General features: G+C 41.8%; 1 protein-coding gene and 1 non-coding gene across 23 annotated transcripts in view; both read right to left on the bottom strand.

Moving 5' to 3' along the window:
- The window catches only part of Ptk2 (protein tyrosine kinase 2), a 333580-nt gene extending 322997 nt beyond the window's left edge, over nt 1-10583 (bottom strand). For 11 of the 22 annotated variants that reach the window (XM_063230999.1, XM_063231000.1, XM_063230988.1 and 8 more), the window contains exon 1: nt 10411-10581. The gene's annotated coding sequence lies outside the window, so the exon portion shown is untranslated. Of the gene's footprint in view, nt 1-10410 lie in introns of all 22 variants that reach the window. The other 11 variants (XM_063230987.1, XM_063230989.1, XM_063231002.1 and 8 more) reach the window with 3 other exon arrangements.
- Nucleotides 10584-13795: 3212 nt separating this feature from the next.
- On the bottom strand, nt 13796-13902 carry LOC111757836 (U6 spliceosomal RNA). The gene has a single exon (XR_002792102.1). It is a non-coding gene; the product is annotated as a U6 spliceosomal RNA (small nuclear RNA).
- Between the last annotated feature and the right edge of the window lie 11447 nt (nt 13903-25349).

The raw sequence follows: 25349 nt of genomic DNA, 5'->3' as shown, positions 1-25349 counted from the left end.
AAAACAGAAAAACCTATACCCAGAATATCTAACAAACTCTCAACAGTAAGGGAAAAAGAAAAAACTCTTTGGGCATAAAATTTCAAAACTTCACCAAAGATGATATACAGATACAGATAAACATATCAAAAATATGCTCAGCACAATTAATCACTCCAGAAATGCAAATTAAAACCACAATGAAATACTATACACTTAATAAAAATAGCTACAAATGCCTCGAGTTTATCTTTGGGGCAGAGTAGTATTCCACAGCACATAAAAACTATATTTTCCTTATCTATTCTTTTGATGAACATATTCACTTTTGATGAACATATTTATACTGTTTTCAAAATCTAGCTATTATTATAAATTGTGCTTTTTTTTCTTTCTTTTAATCAGTACCAGGAATCGAACTCACAATCACATACTTACAAGACAGGCGCTTATGCTGCTGAGCTAAATCCCTAGCCCCATAAACTGTGCTGTTATAAATGCAGGTACACATGTATACCTATAATATGATGATTTCACCTCTTTTAGGAAGTACCTAGAAAGGAGACAGCTAGATAAAATGTTATTTTCTTACCATTGTGTCATGAAATTGTTTTATTTTTTATTTGAAAAAGAAGTAAGGGCCAGGAATTTAGCTCAATGGTGTAAGCGCCTGCCTATCAAGCACAAGGTCTTAAATTCAATCTCCGATACCAAAAATAAATAAATAAATAAAGCTGGTAACATCACAGAGGAAAAAGAATGGCTAAAACTTAAAAGGATTGACCGTACCTCTTGTCCCAGTAGTATGAAACAACTGGAATTCTCATACTCTGCTGGTGGGAATGTAAAATTGTATAATCACTTCTAGAAACTCTGGTCCATTCTTGAAAAGCTAAAATGTACCTACAGGCCAGGTATGGTAGCACATGGCTGTAATTCCAGCATTCAGAGGAGGACAAAGCAGGATTGCTGCGAGTTCAAGGTTAGCCTGGACTATATACAGAGTTCAGGACTAGCCTGAATTACACAGTGAGATCCTGTCTCAAAACACACATGGGGTGAGGGGCATTGCACAGATGCGCGCGCACACACACACTACAATCCAGCCGTACTAGTCCCTGATTTAACCACTGCCAAGAGACATGAAAGCCTATGTCCACACAAAGATTTATACACAAATATTCATAGAGATTTTGTTACCCAAAAACTGAAAACAATTCTCCACAAGCAGAGCTACACATTCAGTGTAATTCCAAACAACATTTGGAAGTATGTTTTTGGAAGTTGACAAATAATTCCAAAACATATATAGATCTCCAAAAGGTCAAGAATAGCCAAGGCTCCCTTGAAGAATTAAATGGGAGGACTTCCAAATGAGATAAGACTTATTTATCATAAAGCTGTAGTAAACAAGGCAGTTTAGCACCAGTGGAATGGCTGAGACAAGAGGATCGCTATGAGTTTAAGACCCGATTGGACTACATAGTTCAGCTACTGCACATAATGAGACCTTGTCTCAAAAATAAAATAAACAAACAAACCTAACGCCTGTCCATCAAGAAACACCACTGAGTCAGTAAAACTCTGTATTCTAAAATAAATGAAGAGAGTAACAGAACATGTAACTGACAAAATACAACAAGGAAGCTACAAATTAGTGAAGGGGGAAAAAAAGACTTAAAATACATTTGTATTTCATGAAACAGTAAATCCAAATGGCAAGTAAAAAAATGTGTGACCTTATTATAATAAGGAAAAAGCTATTTAAAGCCACAAAGCACCAACACTAGAGAAACCAAGAGAAAAGGAGGGGAGGAAAAAGGAGGAGGAGACACTACAAGAGCAGAAAAAGGCAGCTGTGCTAAAGAAGATCAGCCAATGGTTGGAGTCTAACTTTTTTTTTTTTCCATCGGTACCGGGGATCAAACTCACAACCACATGCTTGCAAGGCAGGTGCTTATGCCGCTAAGCTAAATCCCCAGCCCCGCAGAGTCCAACTTTTGAGCAGGAGCACAAGAGAATCATTTACTAACATTTACTGAAAAGCTATATAGGCCTGCCATTCCTTGAAGTACATTTAATAGGGATCACAATCTGTAGCTGACTATAAATCATAACTTTAACTCCACTTGACCAATCTTAAAGACAAAGAAACTCTTCCAGATTACTTTTTCCTGTCATCTCATCTCTATTAATTTTTCCTTTCACTGAGCTCCACAGTTGAATGAAAGTTGATGGGGGTGGTGTGTTCACATGGAAACACCATTCTCATTGTTCCGAGTTGAGATTACACCACAATTTCACAAGTTTATCCCTTTTTTTCTCTACATGTATAGAATATACTTCATACACTCAAGCACCCCTTACAGTAAAGCACCATTACAGGCATCTATCTTCCTCTTTCTTACTGACTCCCCCTTCAAACATAATCTTTTTGGGTTTTTGTTTTGTTTTTCGTTTGTTTTACATCCCTGAGGTCCATAGCCTTTGAACTGGGCTACATTCCTGGACCTTTTGCTTTTATTTTGTATTTTAGACATGCATGAAATTGTCTAGGCTGGAGGAGGATGACAGCCAGACCCCAGCCCTTTCCAGGACAGGAGCACTCCACCTCCCCCACCCCACCCCTGTAAGTGACAGGCTCATCTGGAGAAACACAGGCTGTGATGATAGCTATTGAGGTGAAATACAATTTGACACTTGTGTTTTGGTGTTTCACTGATCATGCAGGTCCAGGGCCAGTGGTCTGATCATCTATTCAGAGGACAGCGATACACAATGTGGCATCTAGGGGGCAATCTCCTTCTTGAAAGTGTAGCCATTGTTAATTCCCTATTATCTTGTTTTCAAGTCCTGAATCACTTTCACTGTTTTGTTAGGTTCGGTTCTGTTCTGTTCGATTTTTGTTATATTTGATGGCATGGGCAGCTATTTCAAACATAGCAAGATATAGTACAGTAGTCATTTTGGATTTACTATTGGCTTGTTTTGAAGTCCCTTACTGCATTCATTGTTTTGTTTTTATTGGTTCTATTCTGTTGTTTGATTTTTACTATGTCTGAAAGGAAGGTATCTACAGCTATTTTGAGGACAGTAAGAGACATTATGGTAACTATTATTGATTTTCTATTGTTTTGAAGTCCTGTATCACTTACACTGATTTGTTTTGATTGGCTTTATTGTGTTTTACTTTCCTTGGTTTTATTCTCTTTAAAATAAAAAATAAAAGGACAACAGAGCTTTTGTCACTGAACTTACAATGTTCCACTTGATGACAGATGCATCAAATTATAATAGATATAAGATATATCACCAACTTCATCTTTATAGATCCTTTAAATCTAGCTTTTTTCTTTTAAAAAAGGGCAAAGGCCAAAAAATGGTATGAACTCAGTGCTAGGCACAAAAGTAATAGGTATGAACTATTTTGGCAAAGGCCAAAAAATAGGTATGAACTCAGTGCTAGGCACAAAAGTAATTCACATAATACTGCTTCATTAATCACTCCAAGACTTGGCAATCACTCTGACTATAGTACAACTAGACAATTTTTCAGCACCAAAACAAAAGCACCAGGAAACTAACTTGTGACTTAACCACCAACATAGGCACATCCTCCTATTTACCAAAAGCCTCAAGTCTAAGAGCCAAAAAACTTGCTACTTCAACATAAAATTGCTCATTTAAATCCCAAACCAACACTCAAAAGAATGAAGCGGTCCAAGCATAAACTATTCAAAATCCCTAAGTAAAAGTAGTTGTAAGTAAAAGTAGTTGTGAAGACTGCCCAAGGTTTTCAAAATCCTAAAAATATACATATATTTATGACTCCTGAAGTAAAGGCAAATTCACCAGCACAGCTAAGTGGTCAAAGACTATACACATTATCTTAAATCATGACCTGCATTTATTTTTAAATGATCTAATGTATGATTTTCAAATACTGGCAAGCATCAAAGCATCCAGCCAGCAAATTCAAAACAGGCCTACTCATAAAATTTGACTCAGGTCAAAGATAGAACCTGAGTACTTGCATGTTTAACAGGTGTCAGTAGAAGTGATGCCACAGAACCATCATTACTCAGAGAGCCACTGAAAGCCCCTGGTGCTTTGGGGAGTGTGTGTGTATGTTTCTTGCAATGAAACAATATATGAAGAAGAAACTCTCCACGTAACACCAAGATGAAAAATCTCAAGAACAGATTTCATACTTACTATTTCTCCTACTATGAGACAGTATTTTCACTTGTCAGTTTCAAAATAATTTATCTGAAAAACAGCAGTAAAACACTTCTTGAACAATGTCAAGGGTGAGTTTAGTATGGCACTTCAGCATTAGGAAGATGTTGCTCTTCTACATAGTTCAGAGCATGTGAAACCCTTGTAATGTATCCAATGAATCCAGCTGATTAACACAAGATACACTAGAGTTTATGGATACTTTTAAATCCCATACTTTTGTGTTACTCTGAGCAATGTCCATGTCTTCAGAATTTGGAATAAGTCCTAATAAATGTAAGGTCAGCTGGGTATGGTAGTGCATGATAGCAATCCTAGTACAGTAGGAGGCTGAAACAGGAGCCCAGCCCAGACAATTTAGCGACTTCAGGAGACCTTTGTCTCAAAAAATTAAGAGCTAAGAATGTAGTCAATACAATGGCCCTGAGTTCAACTCCCAGCCACAGAAATGAATACAAAATCAAATCTTGTAAAATCAGTGTCTAGAAAGAAAATTTCAAAATTGTAAAGGGACAGAGCAATACTTTATCCTGACTCAAATTTAAAACTAGTTTTTGTCTGTTTGGTGGTACTAAGGACTGAGATAGGGTGTGACTAAATTGCTAAATTTTCCAAGCAGGGCTCAAGCTTGGATCTCCCTGCCTCGACTTGCCAGAGCTGGGATTATGGGTACATGTAACCACTCCCAGCTGGCACTAGTTACTTTAAAATAAAAATAAGTTTTTTTTAGTGTCAAGTTCTGTGTGACTTTTGGACTAAATTTTTTTTAAAAAGGCAAACAAAACATCAGATGGCTGAAAATTTAACTTTCTCGAACAATTAATATATCTGAATTCTTAGACCTACAATCCAACAAGAAAAACATATAATATATAAAATTGTTAAGCTGATTTATCATAAATCCAGCAAAGACAAACATATGTCCAAAAAAACAGATAAATACATCAAGCACCAACATTTAAAGCAGAACCTAAAACAAATGACAACAGAAATTTGAACAAAAAATATGAAGACAGAAAAGGGATCCAATGCACAGAACATCACAAACAAGACTCCAGTTTTTTTGAGGCATGGTTATGGACCAATCATCCCAAATAATGTAGAAAAAAATAGGTCAACTCTTAAAAGCAGGTGGAAAACTGTACAGCGATAATGAGTACATTCATTGCAGAAACATTCACAGAGGAGCGATGGGTTAGAGGCTATAAATACTAAGGATTTTCTGTAAGGGACACATTACCTGTATAAGAAGAAATAACAGAGTATTTTCCCTTGGTCTTATAAAACTATGAATGTTCCCCTAGTAAATAATAACGCCCTAAAAAATCACCCCCAAAAAATTTTACCTGTAGGGGTTACTAAAACATGTCTTTCGGCAAATAAGAACCATCAATCACTACAACACAAATTATATACTTTTATTTAACTAATTAGTTCTAAATTGGTTCAAAGAATTTCAATACATTCACTGAAAAGTTTACTTATACAGTATTATGTTGATCAGACCAAATGTTTAAGTCCTGAAACTGTCTGATTCAAATAGGAAACAGTTATCTGAACTTTTGGGTGGTAATTCACACTTGCATGTAGTACTCTTACTTCAAGACTGGGCTAAGTGATAAAAGATACCACAGTTTTCCAGCCCTGCAGGCTCGCTAGCAGCCAGAACTCCCTCTTCCTATCCAGAGTTCAGCAGGCCTGGGCTTAGTGACCTAAACAAGCTACTCTAACTCCAAGAATCTGGTGTTTCATCTGTGTAAGGAAGATGGAACACATCCACAGTTCAACATTTCTCATGGGGAACAGAGAAGGTAAAGCTCTGCTGCCTCAGATCTGACACAGGATGGACAGTAGATATTACTGATAATCCAAGCCTCTCCCAGATGTCACGGCTCTTCACAAAAGCAGTAACATTTCCCAACTCACAGTACCAACAGGGGTCCAATAACAAACTGTTCTTCTCTAGTACCAGATCATGTTCAAAATATTTTTTGTTTCCAAAAATTAACTTACATAACATGGAAATGTACATCAGTGAGATTTAAGGAAAACTGTTTTAACTTAATTTTAATCATGGTTTTTAAGGAAACATCTGTATGTTCTTAAAAAGAGTGAACTTTTGAGGGATGTTACTGGTATTTTTCTCTGAAGATTTCAGCTACTTGAGACAGGAACAGTGATAATCAGGTAGAAAATAGTATTTTCCATTTCGTCTACAAATCACTTCATTAATGTCTATGTAGAACTCAGCATGTGCTAAGAATTCCCTTTAAAGTGTAAGTTGAAATACACAAGTTTATCTGATCTTAATTTCTATCACAGTAAAATTAAAAAACAATATAGATTATAGGATTCATAATCAAAAACATTTAGAGTTCTGCCTATAATAAATGTGATTGTGATGTATATCTAAAGTGTACCAATAAACTTAATTTAAAAAAATAAAAATAAAATTTTAAAGAATTCTAAATGAGCCAGGCATAGAGGCTCATGCCTGTAATCCCAGCACTCGGGAGACTGAGGTAGGAGGATTCTTGTGAGTTCAAGACCAGCCTAGGCTACAAAGTGAGCTCAAGGCCAGACTGAACTGCAGAGAGAGACCCTGTTTCAAAAAAGACCAAGAGGAAGCTGGGGATTTAGCTCAGCGGCATAAGTATCTGCCTTGCAAGCAGGCAGTCATGAGTTCGATCCTCGGTACCGATACAAAGGAAAAAGACAAAAAAAAAAAAACAAGAAAAAAATTCAAAATGATAATATTTGACACCAGTCCTAGAAATTAGTAAAACCAGGAGACCTAAATTTCATTTCTCATGCAATAGGTTGCCATTTGGTAGTCATGAAATGAAATAAACTTACCAAAATGATGGTAAAAAGGCAAGAATTAGATTAAATAATCTAATACAAAGAATGGTTTAAAGGAGAGGCCAAAAAGTAACTTCTCAATGCAGCTCGGCAAGATCAGTGACCCAGACCAAAGAGCTAGACTTTTCATTTGCTATATCCCAGTCTAAAATATAAAGAGATAGATGATCTTTTATTACAGGCTGTCCTTCAAATTGGATGGCATTAGATGTTCTAACAGAAGCACAGGAGATAAATATATTCTGCTCTTAACCTCCGTTGTTCTTAAAATTCATTCTTTGATTTTAGAAAACAGAATCTTGTACTGGACATGATAGGTTGGGAGTTTCATTCCCCTGTACCAATTCCAGCCTCACAACAGGTAACCATCTTAATATCCAAATGCTTGGATGCATTCACAAACTGCCTGAAGTATATGACCACTTACACACACAAGGTCATTTACTTTGCCCAAATTTTAAAACTCTGCATCTTAAATAATGTATACAGGCCTCAATAAAAACTCTCAAACACTCCAACAGCAAAAACTATAGGAATCTTAGAAACAGTAATAAAAGCATGTTCTTAAAAATCTAGAGCTTTAGGGGGCTGGAGATTTAGCTCAGTGGCATAAGCACCTGCCTTGCAAGCAGGCAGTTGTGAGTTCGATCCCCGGTACCGGTAAAAAGAAAAAAAAAGTGTAAAAAATCTAGTTTTAGGGAAAAATAAAGTAATACACAAAATAATTTTTCTCAGATATTTTTAGCAGCAAAAAAACACTTCATAAATATTAAAATCAGAGAATGATTAACTTTACTAAAATTTTAAAAAGAAATGATCTAGGTGAAAATTTATGTAACCTGAAAATGTTTAATTTCAAAACTGAAAGATTTATATAAACATTTTAAGTTGCATTTTTTTGTAATTCTTAAGACAATTTTAATTGTTTTCTTAAATTTGAGACACCATAAAATAGAGAAAAATGTTTCCACAAAAATCTCCAGGGATATGAATGAAGAGCCAATCTCTCTAACTCAAATTTCCCAAGAAAGGACAGTGATTTTCACAAATTTTACTGTATTATTGAACACAATGTAATACAAAACCATTTCTTCTAAAAAACCAACCCATTTTTTAAAAGGCTGTTTTAAACAATGAAGTTTTCTTTTTTTAGACAACTTCTTAGTAAGAAGTTATCTCACTAGCTGAAGAACACGGTTTTGAGGACTAGAGATTAAGTTATGTAACTCCCAAAAACAGATACGGATCTTCACAGAAACTACTTCACTTAAAAAACTCCATAATGATCTTCACTGCTGCCTCCTAACTTCCGTTTTTCTCACTGCCACATCGGTGGAACTCTCCTTTCAATTGAACTTTCTACTCACTCTCAAGAGGCTGTTAAGTCCCAAAAGTTCTAGGGAGCTTGTCTGGCATTCTTTGCTCGGAACTGTAAAGAACGGTTTTTTGTCAAGGATTTGTTTCTTGACATATTGCCTTTGCATGGACCTATATTGAAGTCTAGTGTGACTGTGCGCTCTTTCCGAACACAAATATTACGTTTGAAACCATCTTTGTCTCTACTCATTATTAAATTTGACCTAAAAGAGCTTTGAAAGAAATTCTTCAAAAGAAAATAGAAATATTGATCCTGATGAAGCTGCAGCATTTAGTAAACTAATTATGTTCAAGAGACTTAATGGTAGATAGGCTCTAGTTTTTCTCCATGAGAACGGACACCAATATAAAACAATTACATTCATAAATATGCTGGAACACAAACATCCTTAGTTTCCTGTTGGGACTTTTGGATGTTACTCAGTGGCAGAGTTCTTGCCTTGCATGCAGGAGGCCTTGGATAGGATCCCCATAAAATCTTGTTTAAAATCACCGGGTTTTTATAATTAAATAGAGAACTGCATAAAAACATTGTATCTACTGTACTTCAAATAAAAATAAACTGAATGCAAATCTGGGTGTAGATCTTAATTTTCACATATTTTGTCCTACTTTTCAGGTTTTCAAAGTTGGGTCCATTGATGAGTTGTCAACTGTCTTTTAAAGAGAAGACTTTTCATTACCGTTTACAAATGTAATATTAAGAGAGACGGCCTGGTATTTCATTTCGAATTAGTAACGGCCTATTTTTACAACCATGAAAATGTTCATATTCTACATAAAGCTCTAAGGAACAGTCAAGTCCTAAATCTAAATCCCTAAACTCTCATATTGGCTTCAGCTTGAATGTATTTCAACCAGTTCCCGTAATTACTACAATATTACTATTATCTTAGACTCACTGCCAAAAACCCAGCTGCAGTGTAACTATACAAGAATGAGGCCCTGTTAAAATGGCTCTCAAAGAGTGAAAGAAAAAAAAACTTTCTTTAGTCCATTTCCCTACAAAATCCTGAAATCAAACAAAAACAAAAACTCATACACTCGCTCTTCTTCTGAGAAAGAACCGGCACTACAAAAGGAGCCCAGAGAGAAGGCCGGCCAACAGCTCCCCCACCTAACAGCTTAACAGAGTTGGGGTGGAGGCGGAGGCGCGGAGGAAACTTAGGCAGCACAATGACTCCCCAGCTCGGATTGTTGGGAAGAATGCCTCGGGCTCAGCAAACTCCGTCAACCCGGCTTCAGAGACGCAGCGCTGCCCAACCAGGAGCCCGGCGCGGCTGCCCGGCCCGCGTCCCCGCGGACCTCCTTCTTCCTCTCCCCTTTTGTTTTTGTAGCTTTCGGTCCACTCCAGCAGTGGCCGGTCTGTCCTCTCGGCGCCTCTCCGTACTCCCCATGCGCCCGCGGCCCCAGACTGCCGTCCTCCCGAGATACTCGGCCTTCCTGCGCGTACCGTGAATCCCCAGCTTCCTCACAACCCAGGCTTGCAGCCCTCCCGCGCCCCCTGCCTATCCAGCATCCCAATACGCTCCCAGCCGGGGTACCCCTGGCCCCGTGCCTCCGGCCCTTCGGGTGCCCCAGGCCCCTCAGGCGCCCCCCGGCCTCCTCACTTCCCCCCGTCTCCCTGCGCCTCCCAAACATCCTGCGGGAACCCGGAGCGCCCTGGGCCCCCGTGTCCCCACTCTCGCCCATCTTCCCTGCGCCCCCGGCCTCCTCGCGTCCTAGCCTCATCTTCCCTAAGCGTTCCAGGGCCCTGCGGGCTCAGCCCCTCTGGCGCCCCGGCTTCCTCCAGTCCCCGGCCTGCCCTCCTCCAAGGGCTGCTGCGGGCCGCCGGGAACGCGGGCGGGGCAGTCTCCGCTGCCCGCACTAGCAGATCTGGCCCCGCTCTGCCTTCGCCCTCGGGCCGCGGCCCAGTCCGCGATCAGCTCCTCAGGGGCCGCACCCCGCACTCACCAGGCTGCGGCTCGGCGTTAGGCTGAGGAGAGGCTGACAGCAACGGGGCGGCGCCGGCGACTGCTGCGGATCTCCCTCCCACGCGCACGCCCGGGCGCACGGTGGTCAGGCCGGCAGCGGGCTCGCGCCCTCGGGCCGTGCTGAGTCGGCGCGGGTCCGCGCGTGCGCCTTAGAAGTGAGGCGCGCGTTCCCACACACACACACACATACACACGCCCCCATCCAGCCGCGCACGCCCAATGGCGCCTCGGCCCGGCACCGACCCCGCCCCCAAGCGCGGGGCATGCGCGCCCTGGGACCGCGCTTGCGCAGACAATTGCCGCGCGCCCCTGGCTGGAGAGTGTAGAGTAGGCGAAGTCACCGCAGGGCTGAAGCTGCTGAGGAAATCCCTGACCTTGGATGGCAAGGTCGAGCCTCGAGTGGCCCAGTGGCCATCATGGGGGCGCGCTGGCCGCATACTCTGCCTGCGCACTGTACAGACTTCAGGGAGCCCCCCCCACCTCTTCCTGTCCTTAAATCCCAAATGCACCCTCTCCTCACCAGGGCAAACCTGCTTAGGGGTCTACATCCACCTGCCAATGAAGGGTTCTTGGGCCATTTTGCAGATAAGCAAACTGAGGTTAAGAGATAGTTTTAATGGCTCCCATCTAGTGCTGGGCCCTTTTTGATCTTGGAAGATGTTGTAAAAGGGAGAAGGATGACTTACTTTAAATGAACTCAGTTGCTCAGTAGTGTCCCCTGCCCTGGGTTTTGAGGCTGGAGAAGGCCTTCTCCAGGCCCTGGAAAGAGGCAAGGGTCAATTGGCAAAGGGCTTATGGCCTGAACCATTTTCAGAACACAACTGACAGATGAAAGATCTGAACGTATTGTGTGGTTGAGGGAAACCATAGAATTTAAGGTCGGAGGGATTGAAAAATCCAGACAGTGAAAGCGCCTGTAAGCCACACTCACATCCCTGGAGTATATTCTTTGGGCAGCAGAGAACCTTTAGAGGGTTTCAGACAGGAAGTGATAACTGATTTGTGTTCTTTAAAAAAAAAATCACTGGCATTTTTTGGTAGGAAATGAAAAGAGAAGCATAGGCAACTTTCACTTTTGTGTTGTCGTTTTGATCCTTGCCACAAGGCCAGGAACAGACAAGCAGGATAGGCACATAGTTGTGAAAGGTAAATACCCAGAAGAACCAGTACATTCTCAGGAACTGTAACTTCACTCTCAACAGAATCAGGTATAATACTTCTTTAGTAAGATTTTACATATTTAAGTATTTATTGTTTTTTAAAGTCGGATTTTGTGTACTTTTTGTTCTGATTTGCATGTAAAATTGTGAGGGATTGTATCTCTCAAAATCAGCCTTGGGGCCTTTGAACTTCTGTGTCCTACCAAGAACTTTTTCCTCCCTGACTTCTTCAAGCATCCCCTTACATGTCATTTTACTGATGTCTTCTGACCCTGTGTGTGTAATGGGAACCATTCATTGCCCTGCCTTTTTTTTTTTTTTTTTTTTTTTGGTAACGACACATCTGGCTTGCCAGGCAGGCTCTGTACTGCTGATCTATATCCCCAGCCCTCCACCCATCTTCTTACACATCCTGTTACTCTGCTGTTGTTATGTAAAGCTCCTGTTGTTCACTCCAGTCCAACACTATGTCCTTTTTTTATTGTGAGTCTGCCTGTTCCACTAGAATGTTAAATTCATTAGAGCAGGGACTTTGTTTTGTTAACTAATGCGTCCCTGACACAGAATCATTTATTTGTTGAATGAGTGAATAAAGCTTTGGGTGATGTGAAGTGAGAGATTATTATTAAAAATGTAAGAATAATATGGAAGAAGGGGGAGGGTAGTGAAGACACAAAAGGGATTGCATCAGATCATCTTTGGGGAAAGAGTTACAGTGTGATAGACTAAAAAGGGCCACTAATTGGCCTCCCAACAAGAAGTGAAATCTAGTTATTCATCGCTTGAATGTGGACAAATCTTACTTTGATTAAGAGAATCATCACATTCTATAAATTCAAAGCCCGGGCCTCCAGAGGTTGTGCAGCTTTTGTTTTCCACTGTCTTACTGGAGTCCAAGCTAGCCTCCTGAGTAAGCCTGTGAAAGAGAATTGAGGCACTTTGACCAATAAACACTCAGCTGCCAGGCCTGTGAGACTATAGGACCCAGCCAAGTGCTTAGCCATCTGTAGCCACATGAGGCCTGGAAAGACCAGCAAGGAACAACCTAGCTGGCCAACCTCAGAACTGTGAGCAAATAAAACATATGTAGTTTTAAGCCTCTGGGATTGGGGAATTTTTTAACACAATAAAAGGTTGATACTTTTGAAGTTGATGTTCTTGAAGGGCAGCTTCAATGATTTTTTTTTTTTTTTTTTTTTTTTTTTTGAGACAGGGAACTATCCAGTTCAGGGTGGCCTTGAACTCATTATGTAGCCTTAGCTGGCCTCAAATGTCTGTCTCAATCTCCCGAGTGCTGGAATTTCAGGTTCCACCATCATTCCAGGTGATTCTTCTTAATAAAAGAAAAAAAATAAGAAAAAGACAGAAAGTGATACAATGAATTAGGCAAAGAGATTAAAAGAGGAAAAAGGGTAGACCAACCCAGGCAACAGCAGATTGTCTTACCTTATCTCTTGGCACACTTTGGGTGCCTAGGAGCCCATGCATAGAAGTCAGATGACTACTGGTGCTGACCAGCTTTCCAGCTCTGAGCAACTGATTGAACATCTCTGAGCCCTAATTCTTCACCCATTAAATGGGGCTTATACAAATTCTACATAAAATCAGATGGTTATGGGCAAGAAATAAACCATATAAAGCAGGAAAGTGCTTGACATACAGATGTTATTAATTAGCTATAGCATTATTATGTAGAGTACTAATTACTTGGTTAAGGATGGAAGGAACATTTAGAGGCTCAGCAGAGCATGGTAGTATTAGGATGGCTGCCTCTGTAAGCACTATCTTTAAACCTCATAGGGTCCATGGTGACCCTATTGCCATCACTCCCTATTTTATGAATGTAAAAAACTGGGACTCGGATAAAAAGAATGACTCAGGTAGAGGGCTGGAATTCAAGGCTGAATCTTCTCCTTCTCCTCTCTAGCACAGTCTGCTACACTCAAACCCTGAACAAAGAGAGTGCCACTTGGTTTCCCCCTTTCCTGACTGCACCAGATGGGCCCGCCCTGCTGCCCTTGCTAGGAAGCTTTCAGGAAGCACTTCCTGTGTGTTAGCAGAGCAGCTGCACTGAGCCCCAGGAGCAGTTCCTCTTGAAAAGTCCCCTGCCACCTTGATCTAGGGAGAGTGCTGTTTTCAGAGGGACTATTCCATTGGGGGGGGGGGGGGCAGAAACACCCACTGTGTTTTAATTCTTTTCTTTTTTTAAATGTGGAATGCTTCACGAATTTGCGAGTCATGCTTGCTCAGGGACCATTGTAATCTTCTCTATATTGTTCCAATTTTAGTATATGTGCAGCCGTAGCAAGCACTGTTTTAATTCGTAAACAGCACATAGTAATACAGCATGGAAGCTGATGTCACCAAAGAGACACAGGCCCGGTTACCACGCATATCATGGCACTAAGCAGCCTGCAAACCAATCTGGAGAAGCTAAAATAAGGGAAAGTGAGATTGGAAGATGTGCTATGGGTACTTTTCAGCCAAATAAAATGTCACGAAGCAGGTTATGCTGACCCCTAAATGTTAAGAATTGGGGAGGAGAGAGCAGGGAGCAGCAGAATAGAGAAAAATGTTCAGTGGGCCTGGGTTCTAATGCTAGCTCTCCTATATGACAGCCCAGTGGCTCTAAAGCAGGCTGTGCAACCTGTCTGAGTTTCTAGCCCACTTTCCTCATCTGTAAAATGCAGAGAGGGAAGAAAAGGCTGTAAGAGCAAGAGGATAGAGGTGTCTGTAGGAAACAAGGCCCAAGGAGGAACAGTATGAGAGACCCAAGGACCGACTGCCTGAAGGGAACAATATACATTCACGATCACTGTTTAAGAACATTCTGAACTAAACTGTTTAGCCAGAATCACCTGGAATGATGGTACACACCTGAAATTCCAGCACTTGGGAAACTGAGACAGAAGTTTGAGGCCAGCTGACACTACATAATGAGTCCAACTTTAAAATTTCATTTTCTGAGGAAATGTAAAGATACAGAATTATGGGGATAGTATCTACAGGGTGGGGGAGGGGCTATCCCACAAGGACATTGGAATGATTCACTAAGGCAAGGAAACATCCTCACTGAGTTAGGGCTGCCCCAGCCCCTCCCATTCATATAAAGCTCCCCACCTTCCAGGGTGTTCCAGGTCTCTTTGATACACTAATTGGTCCCTTCCAAGTCTCACTTCCACCCTGTTTCCCCAAACCCTCCCTGAGTGAAAGTGAGCAGATCCCACTTGGACACCCAGCAACCTACAGTAGGACTTAAAAGGAGTGTGTATCCCAGGCTTCTGCTCTCTAGCTTGAGCCCCAGGCTACTGTCCACCTCCCCAGCCCATCCCCAGAAACATACGAAGTGATCCTCAGAGAACTGTCGAGATTATAGGGCTCGGCAAGTCCAAGCCAGGGATGATCTTTTGTTCTCTTCTCATCTGTGGTACCCTTTTTGTCTGGGACTTGTAGCCAGGGCTCTTATCATTGTGCATCCAGAACAGCTGCATCTTCTAGAAAACTCTGCCCCAAGCTACTCACTGTCTCATATATAATTTTTCTAAACCAGGGCTGGGTATTTAGCTCAGCGGCATAAGCACCTGCCTTGCAAGCAGGCGGTCGTGAGTTCAATCCCTGGTACTGATAAAAAAAAAATTCTAAACCACCCAGGGTAAGTATTACTAAGTACAGTTTACAGATAGATAAAGTGAGGCCAGAAGGGAATGGCCTACCCAGCAAATAAGTGGCAGAGTCAGAATTCACAGTCAATTTGTGTGGCTCAAGAACTTTGCTTTCAGAACTTTGCTCAGTGGCATAAGTGCATGTCTGACAAGTGCCAGACCTTGAATTTGATCTCTGGCATGAAAAGTAAAAAAGAACTGTGCTCTCAGTTAAGGGGCTCCTTTGCCTCCACAGCCTACCCAGCACTGTTGTGCCAGGCATGAGAGCAACCCAGTCAAGAATATGGGGAAATCTATACACATTCTCCTGTGATAATGGCCAGTTTGCCTCCATTTGATAAAGGCCGCACAGCTGTGAGAGCACCACTGGACCTGTTGTGCTTACAGCATTGCTACAAATCGTGCTTTTGGTCATTTTTATTATTTTGATCAGAATTAAATCCTCCTCAGAAAATTGTTCATGCTGCCACACCCCTGTAAACCCAGCACTCTGGGAGGCTGAAGCAGGAATATCCCAGTTCAAGGCCAGTTTTAGCTATGTAATGAAACGAGAATGGAAAAAATAGGAAAGAAGGAAGAAAGGAAGGGAGGAAGGGAGAGGGGGACAAAAAAGAAAGAAAGAGAGGAAAGGAGGAATGGAGAGAGAATAAAAAATTCTCAGAGGAATGTTCTTTTTGTGAATTTGGGGAGGAGGAGTCATGTTCAACAAATCTCCATGCTTTTATTGCAGTTTTTAAGGTTTCACAAAGTGCCACTTAGAACTTTTTCCACCTTTTTCTTTCTTTTCTGAGCTTGTATTTCTGTTTCAGTCAAGATCTTGTGCTAATTTTCAATGGCCAAAAACAATGCTTCTCAATCACGTATGATAAACTAACAATTCTTTTGTAAAATGCAATACAAAATGAATTAATCAAAATAAATGAAAATGTTGAAATGCATAGACATACATGTAAACTAAAAGGCCCCCTACTCCTGCAGTGCTGGGATAGAACCCAGGCCTTCTCTTACCCACTCAGAAAGCATTCTGCCAAAGAGCCACATCGCAGGCCCTCCAATTTTTATTCTTTTCAAAAAACCTTTGACATATTGCTTTGAAAACTTATGAAACTTTTATACATTAATATTGATTCCAATATGAATGAAGAATTGGGCAGGCTAGCAGCAGTTCCCCATTCCAGACTGTAAGTGCCACTAACCTGAACATGAAATTCTATTCAAGGTTTAGACATCTGAATACATTTCCACCCAAAAAGAATCCATTAAAGGCAATATAAACAGCTTTTAAAAATTAATACTTTCACATATGATCACAAAACAATTTGTTTTTCTGGTTTTATTTCTATTCTAAATCTCCCTTTAAATGAAAAGATAAGTTCAAGCTATAGTTAATGATTACCAAAATCTTATAATGAACAGGCTGAAATTTTTAAATTTAATGTTTTAAAGTTATAATTAAATTTTGCTCAAACTTTTATAAAAATAAAATTATGTGTATGCTAGTGTTTAGTATTTTTCTAGTTGGCAATATAAATAATTAATATCTTTGATGGTGCTACTTTTACTTATATTCAGTACATACCATTTCTGCATATATACGTACATGCAAATTTAGAGTAAAAGGTGGGGGATATAACTCTCTGTACTTTAGATATGGCTGTGCAGAGTGACTTCCTTCCAAAGCCTACAGTTTGGAAGGAACAGAAACCTGACAGGTGCTAGCTCAGCGAGATGATCAAGGTCAATGCTGTGGTTTGTGTTTAAATGTCCCCTCAAAGCTTCATGTAGTCATGGAGGCAGCTGACTCTAGCATTTCTGATTGGTTTCTTGTCTAGCGCTGGGATTGGCAGTGTGAGTGCTACACTCACCCAAGGGCAAGTAGCCAGCATACAACACAATGGAGGGAAGGAAGTGTGCTTTTCCACCTGAAGGGAAGAGTAGCTACATAAATAACTTGGAGCTCTTCTGCACAAGCAGCTTCTCTTATTTCTCCCATTTATTAATTTTTTTCAACCATTTATATCTGTGTAGATTCATGGATTTTTTGAGTAATTATCTATTGGATTTTTTCATTGTAAGGACAATGCTAACATACAAAAAAACCCTCAAGTCTGACCTCATCCATTCAAAATTATATATTTGGCATGCATGTGGGGCAGCAATGCCTTGTGACAGGAAATTAGCCTACGTGATACCTGGGCCCCTCCTCCCAGGAGGGTTAGAAGAGCCAGGTAGGCAGCAGGAGGCTTGTAGAAAGAGATTGATGGATATAGTTATGCAATCTGAAATCACCTCCCACCTCCTATGTCTGCAACGTATGTTCCTTCACACAAGCTTCGTGTGCTGAGCCCTAGGACACACCACACAGTATGGTAAACACTAGGGTGCCACCCATCTGGTGGGGAAGAGACAAGTAAACAGGTAATTAAAACACAGCCATCTAAGATATGTTGCCATGGAGGTGTTTATGTCAAATCTCAAAAGCAGACAAGGTCAGGGAAAAATGTGCCCAGCCAAGGACACAGCATGGCCAGGACACAGAGTGTAAGTTGACTTGTCCTTTGGGGAAGCATGCAGGCTTAGCTTGGTCACTAGCAAGGCAGTGTGTACCAAGGGTGGGGCTTGAGGCCATGGAGGAGGGAACTTCTGGGAATGTGGGTTAGCCTCCTAATGGTGGACACCCACCTGGATGTCTCAAACCAAAAAGAGTTTTACTGGAAAAGCATTTTTTGCTTTTGCTTATTTCATTTTTTGGCACTGGAGCCTTTGCACTAAGCTGCATCCTCAGCCCTTTTTAAAATTTTTAGTCTGAGATATTGTCTAAATCACTGAATTACCCAGGCTAGGCTCAAACTCTCAATCCATCTGTTTCAGCCTCCTGAGTGCTGGGATTACAAGCATGTTCCATTATGCTTGACTTTGGAATGCTGTTTCCATAGAATTAGCTTCAGCTGTGGTTAAGAGATACTCTGCAAGGAGAAAACATATGAAGAAACTTCAAAACTAGAGAGAAGAAAACTGATGTGGAAATTCCATAAATTCATCAGAGCCCCTGGCTCTTCACCATACATGAACTCAATTCTCAAGATCATCTTAAGGTCTAAAATGATTGCTAGAGCTCCAGCTATTATTTCCACATTCCAAGCCACAGGAAGGTAGAAGGAAGAGTGATTAAATGGTGCACTCTCCTGAAGTCCTACCCAATACTTCCATATACACCTCTTTGGCAGGGATCACCTTCAGGGAGGGTAGGAAGTGAAGTGAGTGTTAGCTAGCAAATCACAGCTCTGAACAACAAACAAACAAACAAACAAAAAACAACAACAAAAACTGGGAATAATGAAGTTGAGAATGCACCCTAGAGGATCTGCCACAGAAAAAACAGGAGTAGAGTACTTGGTAAGCCAAAGGGAAGCTGAACAAACAAGATGGATGTTGGGCAGGAGTCAGGGAACCAGGCAAGAGAAATAGTGAAAGATCCAACTCCTCTGCTGTAACCATCAGTGTTGTAGTCAGGGGTTATACACAGAGAACAATTCAGATCAGGACATGGAGTTTATATTTTTAAAATGGTCACTGGAAATTAACACAGGAAAATGCAGGAAATCTATCCGCAACACCAAAGACATAGATTATTTAGTCAAGAGACTAAACCCTACAGCAATGTCCCACATAAGTCCAGATAAAAATCCAGAGCTCAGGACAATGCTTCCCACGAGTCTAACTGGAGGCCCAGAGCCCACAAGAGGGACTCACGCCAGTCTATTTTACAGATCCGTGCCAGGTAGACCCAAGGGTCAGTGGTGGAAGCCAGAAAGTCTATGCCAGCAGGATGAAGGAGCTGTGCTGGTGGCATAAGTGTTCTACGCTGGAGCCGAGAAGTCACACTCACAACAAAGACCAGAGCTATCCTGAAGGCACCACAGCCGTCCTCAGCGACACGGAGGCCCCGAGCTCCTCCAACAACAAGCACAGTCGGGTAAGTGCCAGGAAGCTGCGTGAGGAGTTCATCCTAGTAGACCAAACAGCACATTTCTTTCCCTCTGGAGCCAGGAAGCAATGCTCAATGTGAGCACTAAAGCTTCTCCAGGAGAACCAACAGCTCAGACAGCAACTCAGGAGAACCCACAATGCCTCCTTAATGCCTCAACCCCTCTCAACATCTCCCTTCTTCTCCACCTACTTATCCTGGCAACCCTCCTCAGGTGGAGCGTCTTCTCTCAATGCATGCTGATGTAATCCAGCTGGCGTTAAGTTGACCACCAGTTCTCAAACCATAACAATCAGGAAGGTTTTAATACAGCAATCTCATCTTCCCATCAGTGCTGCTGACTGAAATCCCCAATGGTGATTCTGATTGGTCACCTGAGGTCATTTGATTGTGCCCTGGCCTAGGGAGAGTGGAGAGGCTTATTTAGACTCTACAACAGAAGGTAGAGTCTTGTCCATTCAGGAGCAACATAGAGCAGCCAGAAGACAAGTATCCTTGTGAACCACCATAGAGTTCTCTTTAGCATCTCTTCTCCTCTGCAGAGTCCAGAGCTTTCCAGATCTGGCTTCTGCCCTGTCTTCCTCTTGCATTTTTCTACCATTTCTTTCTTCTTATCTCTTTACTTCTAATATTTCTAGGCTTTTTTTTTTCCAGTTCTGGGGATTGAACTCAATGCCTTGTGCAAGCTAGACAAGCTCTCTACAACCCAGCCTTAGACTCTATACTCAATTCCAGCTAGGCATGAATAGGCAGTGAGAAAACGTCAGAGCTGGAGGAAAGCAATGAATATATATTGAGCTCTTACTGTGTAACAGGTACTCTGCAAACAGTGGTGTGCTGAAGCCAGTTATGTTAATTTATGAGTGACTACTATTAAGTACAATCATTGTTAAAGTTTAAATTTAAATTTTTTTGAATTCCGGGGGTGGACTGTGTGACTCGGGTAGAGTGCTTGCTTAACATGCACAAAGAATTGGGTTTCAGGGGCTGGGGATTTAGCTCAGCGGCATAAGCACCTGCCTTGCAAGCAGGCAGTTGTGAGTTCGATCCCTGGTACTGATAAAAATGAAAAAGACAAAAAAAAAAAAAAAAAAAAAAAGAATTGGGTTCCATCCTCAGATCCCTGGTGATTAAATTTTATAATTTACAGCTAAGTGTTATTTAAAATACGTTAAATGTTCAAACTCATTCTTTCTTAATTATTTACCACATACTTCTGTTATCAATGCTCTTGTCCATTGTACCTACAGGTAGAAATGTTAGGTAGTGATGAACTATATAGCTCTTCTTCCCCAGCCTGTATTCAGAGTCTCACACTGGTACCTAGAGAGCAATTGTAGTAAAACTATTTACACCACAGAAATTAGCAAAACCACAAGTTAGGATCCCTCTCCCTCCCCTAGCAACCTGTTTTAAATCTGTACCACCATTCCTCTATAAACTACATGTTATTTATTTTATCTGATGTGATCATAATCAGGATTCAGAGTTTTAGTTCTGTTCTTGGTTTTGCTTATTTACCATGAATCTTAATGATCATAGCTATAATGTATGTACACTCTGTATACCAGGCTTGTGAGTTTATATTATCTCATCACTTTCAGTTTTTAATTTTTTATTTATCTCATCATTTTCAAATTAAAAATTGTTATTATTATCCTATTTTATGGAGAAAAAAACTGAGGCACAGATTAGTCAAGAGACTGCCCCAGGCTTACACTTTTGATTCCTGCCAGAGGGTCTTTTGTCTAACAGTGCATGCTTGCCTCTTTTTAACCTGAAAAAAAAAAACCAGAAGCCAGCAATTATGTCATCTGACATGTTGTCACTTTAAATTACAATTGGTCTCCATATCTACTTCTTTAGCTTTTTCTGAAATGTCATTTATTCTTTGGCTTGAGCTCTTTTCTTTTTCATCTTCTCCAGCTTGATGATGCTGTTGCATTTAATTGTGACGGTGATAAAGCCCTTTTCTGAAAAGTTATCTAGCCAAGGCAAGTGGTAGTTTACAACCTTCACCAGATAATTAATGCATGTGACAGCCCACAGGCACTGCACATGCTGCTGCAGCGGGGGTGGTATGCACTCACAAGCTCCAGAGCTGCAAATAAATTCCTGGGTACCGCCTGCACCCACCCACAAACACTAATGCTCTGCATATGGCAGCTCATCATTCTCACAATGTCCTCAGAGCCAACAGTATTGGTAACCAGGATGGTCACCCAAAGAGGCACTCTGAAGTGAGTGGGCAAAGGGTTGTGGGCAGAATCCAGCTAACAAGAATTTCCTAGAGTTGGATCCAGTGTCTGTGTGGTTTTCCACAGACAGACCTGATGTAATTATAGACTGCTTCTTGGCTTGGGCTCTTGTCCTATCCTTGGGCCAGGTTGAAGCCAACTAGCTTCTATAGTCAGCAGCCAGTATGAGCTGCAGGGAAAGCCTGTACACCTGGTCAGCATGAGGCCTTTCTGAATCTGGGCCTGTATATGCCTCAGCCCCACAGCCTTCATCCCCACTGCTCAAATCACCTGCCATTCTCTCTCTCTTCCTGGCCTGCCCAAGCAGTCCCTGCTGCATCTAAGATCTTTGCCCTGTTTCTTGTCTTAGCCTGTCTTTGTCCATCTCTTCCAGCTCAGCTGAGGTGTCGCTTCCTCCAGGAAACCCCAGTTCAGGTTACCCAATCTGGACCTCATGTTCCCCAAACATCCTTTACCTAGCTCTAACAAACTGTGCTTTCATTGTCTTCTTGCTCCTTCCCCAGCCTCATCTCCAGTCTCAGTGCTCCTGAAGCGAGAGACTGTGTTTGTCTCTGTGATTTTCAGCCATTGTACCTGAAGCTCAACTCTTATAACAAAGGGAAGATTCTGCAGATGTGGTCTAGTTGTTCTTGAAATATCTGTGCCAGTAGCATTGGTAATGAGTGTGACTGTCTCTCAGTTGAAAATTGAGGCATGATTCTTTGTGGTATTTGGAAAATGAGCACAGAAGCACATAGGCACAATAGGAGTTTTAGGCAAAACCTGGCAAAGAATGAGTATTATCTTGTGCTGAATATGGTATTTGGTGAATGACTGAATGAAGATTTCTCTATCACTTTCTTCCCATTTTTATATACATGTATTACTCTTGACTCTTTTCTCTCTCACTCTCTCTCTGTCTCTCTTTTCTTTCTTTGTGATACTGGAGTGTTTTACCACTGAGCTATGTCCCTACTCTTCTTGGTTGTTTTTGGCTTTTTATTTTCTTCTGAAAAAGGGTCTTGCTTTGTAGTCCAGGCTGTACTTGAACTTGTAGCCATTTTGCCTCAGCTATTCAAGTGCTGAGATTGCAAGTGTCTGCCACCATAGCCAGCTTCTGTTTCATATTTTATATTTCTTGATTTACCTAAGTTATAAACACCTTAGGGTAAGACATAAAGGACGCAGGCTCCCTAAAATTGAGACCATTGGTGAATATCATCACATTACTTGCTTCCTGGCGTTGTTATGAGAGATAAGTAATGTAAGAAGAGTAAAGAACTGGTGTTGTATGGCTGGTGCATCTCACTTGCACAGACACCCATCTGGTGGATATACTTTAAATGCCTGTTGGTTGATCAGACCACTGAATTGTGATGGGCACAAATTAGTGGTATTATTCAAGCTGTCACACCTGTCCATAGTTTGTCATTCATCTAGTGTGTCCAATAGAATGTCCAGGACTCTCTGTAAATGTGAAACATACAGAGACTTGTTTCTAAATTGGCCATCTGGAGCCATGTCCACCAAAGACTAAGGAACTCTGTGTTCATCCTACTTGGTAATTACCTCATCTACTTGGGAAAAATCCAAATGAGTCACCAGGGTGAAATTGCTACCTGTGCCTTAGGGACAGGAAAAAGGTTGAACCTTGGCCGGTCCTGATATAGCAGCTGCAGCTTAACCCTCTGACTCCTTGAGAGAGGTAGAGGCAAGTCCACCTCACCTTGAGGCAAAAGCCTGGAACAGGTGCCATTAGTGGATTTACCCACCTGAGCATGGCTTTACTGTCCCCGGCCTTGTTTGCTGGTCTGTCAACTGTGGATTCACCAAAAGTTGGTATTTTGTCTGTGACAGGTGATCAGTAGTCCTCACTGGCAACCTCTGAGGGTAAGGGCAAAGCTCACACAAACTGCAAAACCAGAAGTAGGCACTCAATAAATAATCCATTTTCTCTGCTTGAAAACAGCACTGTAGGAAAAGTCCCCCAACCCCAGCAGACTGACTTAGAACTTCAGGAGACTTTTGAGGGCAAACAAATTGCAAGCTGCTAGGTGTTACAAACCAGCTGAGGTTTTAGACTGGAACCTCCATCCTTCTGTGAGAATCAGGCCTGGCAAAGCATCCTGGAGGATGCAAGGATGCTTGCAATGGAAGATGATGAATTAGGTCATAGCAGGTAGAAGATATTGAAGAAGATGTTTTGGGCAAGACTTGGGTATCAAGTCCAGCCAGCACCAGGGCACTCATGGTGGGCAGCCTGTGTTGATGTATGTACATGTGTTCTATTTGTCAGGCAAACACAAGGCTAGAGAACTGGGGGAAATGTGTTAGTCCATATCTCTGTCCACTCCCTCAAGGGACCTGATAAGGCATATTGTCAAGCAAACACAGGTGCCTGCCTTAATGGGTCAGGAGTCAGAGTGTGCACAGCTGTAGACCCCAGTGCCTCCTTTTTTTTTTTGGTCTTTTTTTTTTCAGTACCGGGGATCCAACTCAGGACTGCCTGCTTGCAAGGCAGGTGCTTATGCCACTGAGCTAAATCCCCAGCCCGACACCAGTGCCTCCTGTATCATCCTTGTGTGTCCCTGTCTGTGTGCTGGTGCCACTCCTGAGCATCTCTTGCTGCTCTCTTCATAGTCCTGCCTTCCATACCGTGCTCTGTTGTATGCTGTGTGCTCTCCAAGTCTGTCCTCCTGAGTTTCTCCTATAGATACTATTATCCTTAATTATTTCTCTTCCTTATTCTGATACTCCTATAAGATAGTGACAGCCCTACTCTGTCTGAGACACAAGAGTGAGGTTTCCCAGACCTTGAACCTGTTGGACTCAATAGTAGGAACTGTGTTTCTCCTGTCTGCTATCTCCTCCTGTTAGAAATAGGGTTTTATAAAGATACCCTTTGTGAGCCATGGTCAGACACAGTTGAGGGGAGGATTGGTGTGAGCCATCCACCGCATGCACTAAAGCCTCAACAGTGTCATGCCCAAGGCATGGTGATGCTACCACAATCTGCCGTTTCTTTGAAGAACCATGACCAGCAGCATGTCACTCCCGGGGAACAGGTGGCTGGTGACGAGGGCACAGTGTGCCCTAGCACCCTAGATGGCTGTTTGCTTCTTGGCTCTGCCACTTCTTGCATAACCTTGGACCTATCATCTAATTTTTGTGAGTTCTAGCTGTCCTATTTGAAACACTGGGATAATGACACTTAATTGGAAGACTGTTGTGGCAATATGCCTTGAAGGACCATGTAGATGTTTGCTAAATGACAAGCAATGGTCCCTGATACATGAGAATGCTCCCTATGTTTCCAAAGAGGGTGGAAAGAAGATCCAGGACATTTATGGTCTCTCTACCCTTTCTTGGTGGAGTGGTAAACCTGGGAATCAACACTGAGCAGGCTCTATCCTGCCCACTCTTTGGCTCACACTGCCCTCTGGTCTCTAGTTTTGCTGAAGTGAGGAGGAGGAGGGGAGCTTACAGGATATGCCCTGGGGAGCCCAGGACAGAGGAAAAGTTTAATACTGGGTATATGTGAAGCCTTCTCAGATTCAGCCAAACAGAGACACAGCTGATAATTCTTGTGTAGCACTTGCATATGCCAGGCCTCTTTCTAAGTGCTTCACCACTCTTAGCCCACTTAGCACTCACAACTGCCCTGGGAAGCAGTTACTTCCATTACCTTCATTTTATAGATGAGGATCCTGAGGCCAGAAAGGAAAACTGGCCCCAAGGGCCACAACTCACATATGGCAGAGCCAGAATTTAAATTCAGGTGGCCAGTACCGAGGCCTTGCTCCTAACTAGTGCTGCAGCATTTGCAGCCTCTGTCCCTGCATTTCATAACATGCATTCAATCCACCAAACAA

The sequence above is a fragment of the Cavia porcellus genome, unplaced genomic scaffold (assembly GCF_034190915.1).
Source record: "Cavia porcellus strain 051 isolate PalLab524CR breed Dunkin Hartley unplaced genomic scaffold, mCavPor4.1 scaffold_19, whole genome shotgun sequence".
Lineage (NCBI taxonomy): Eukaryota > Metazoa > Chordata > Mammalia > Rodentia > Caviidae > Cavia > Cavia porcellus.
The sequence above is the reverse complement of the archived record's forward strand: the minus strand, read 5'-3'. Positions and strand labels throughout refer to the sequence as shown.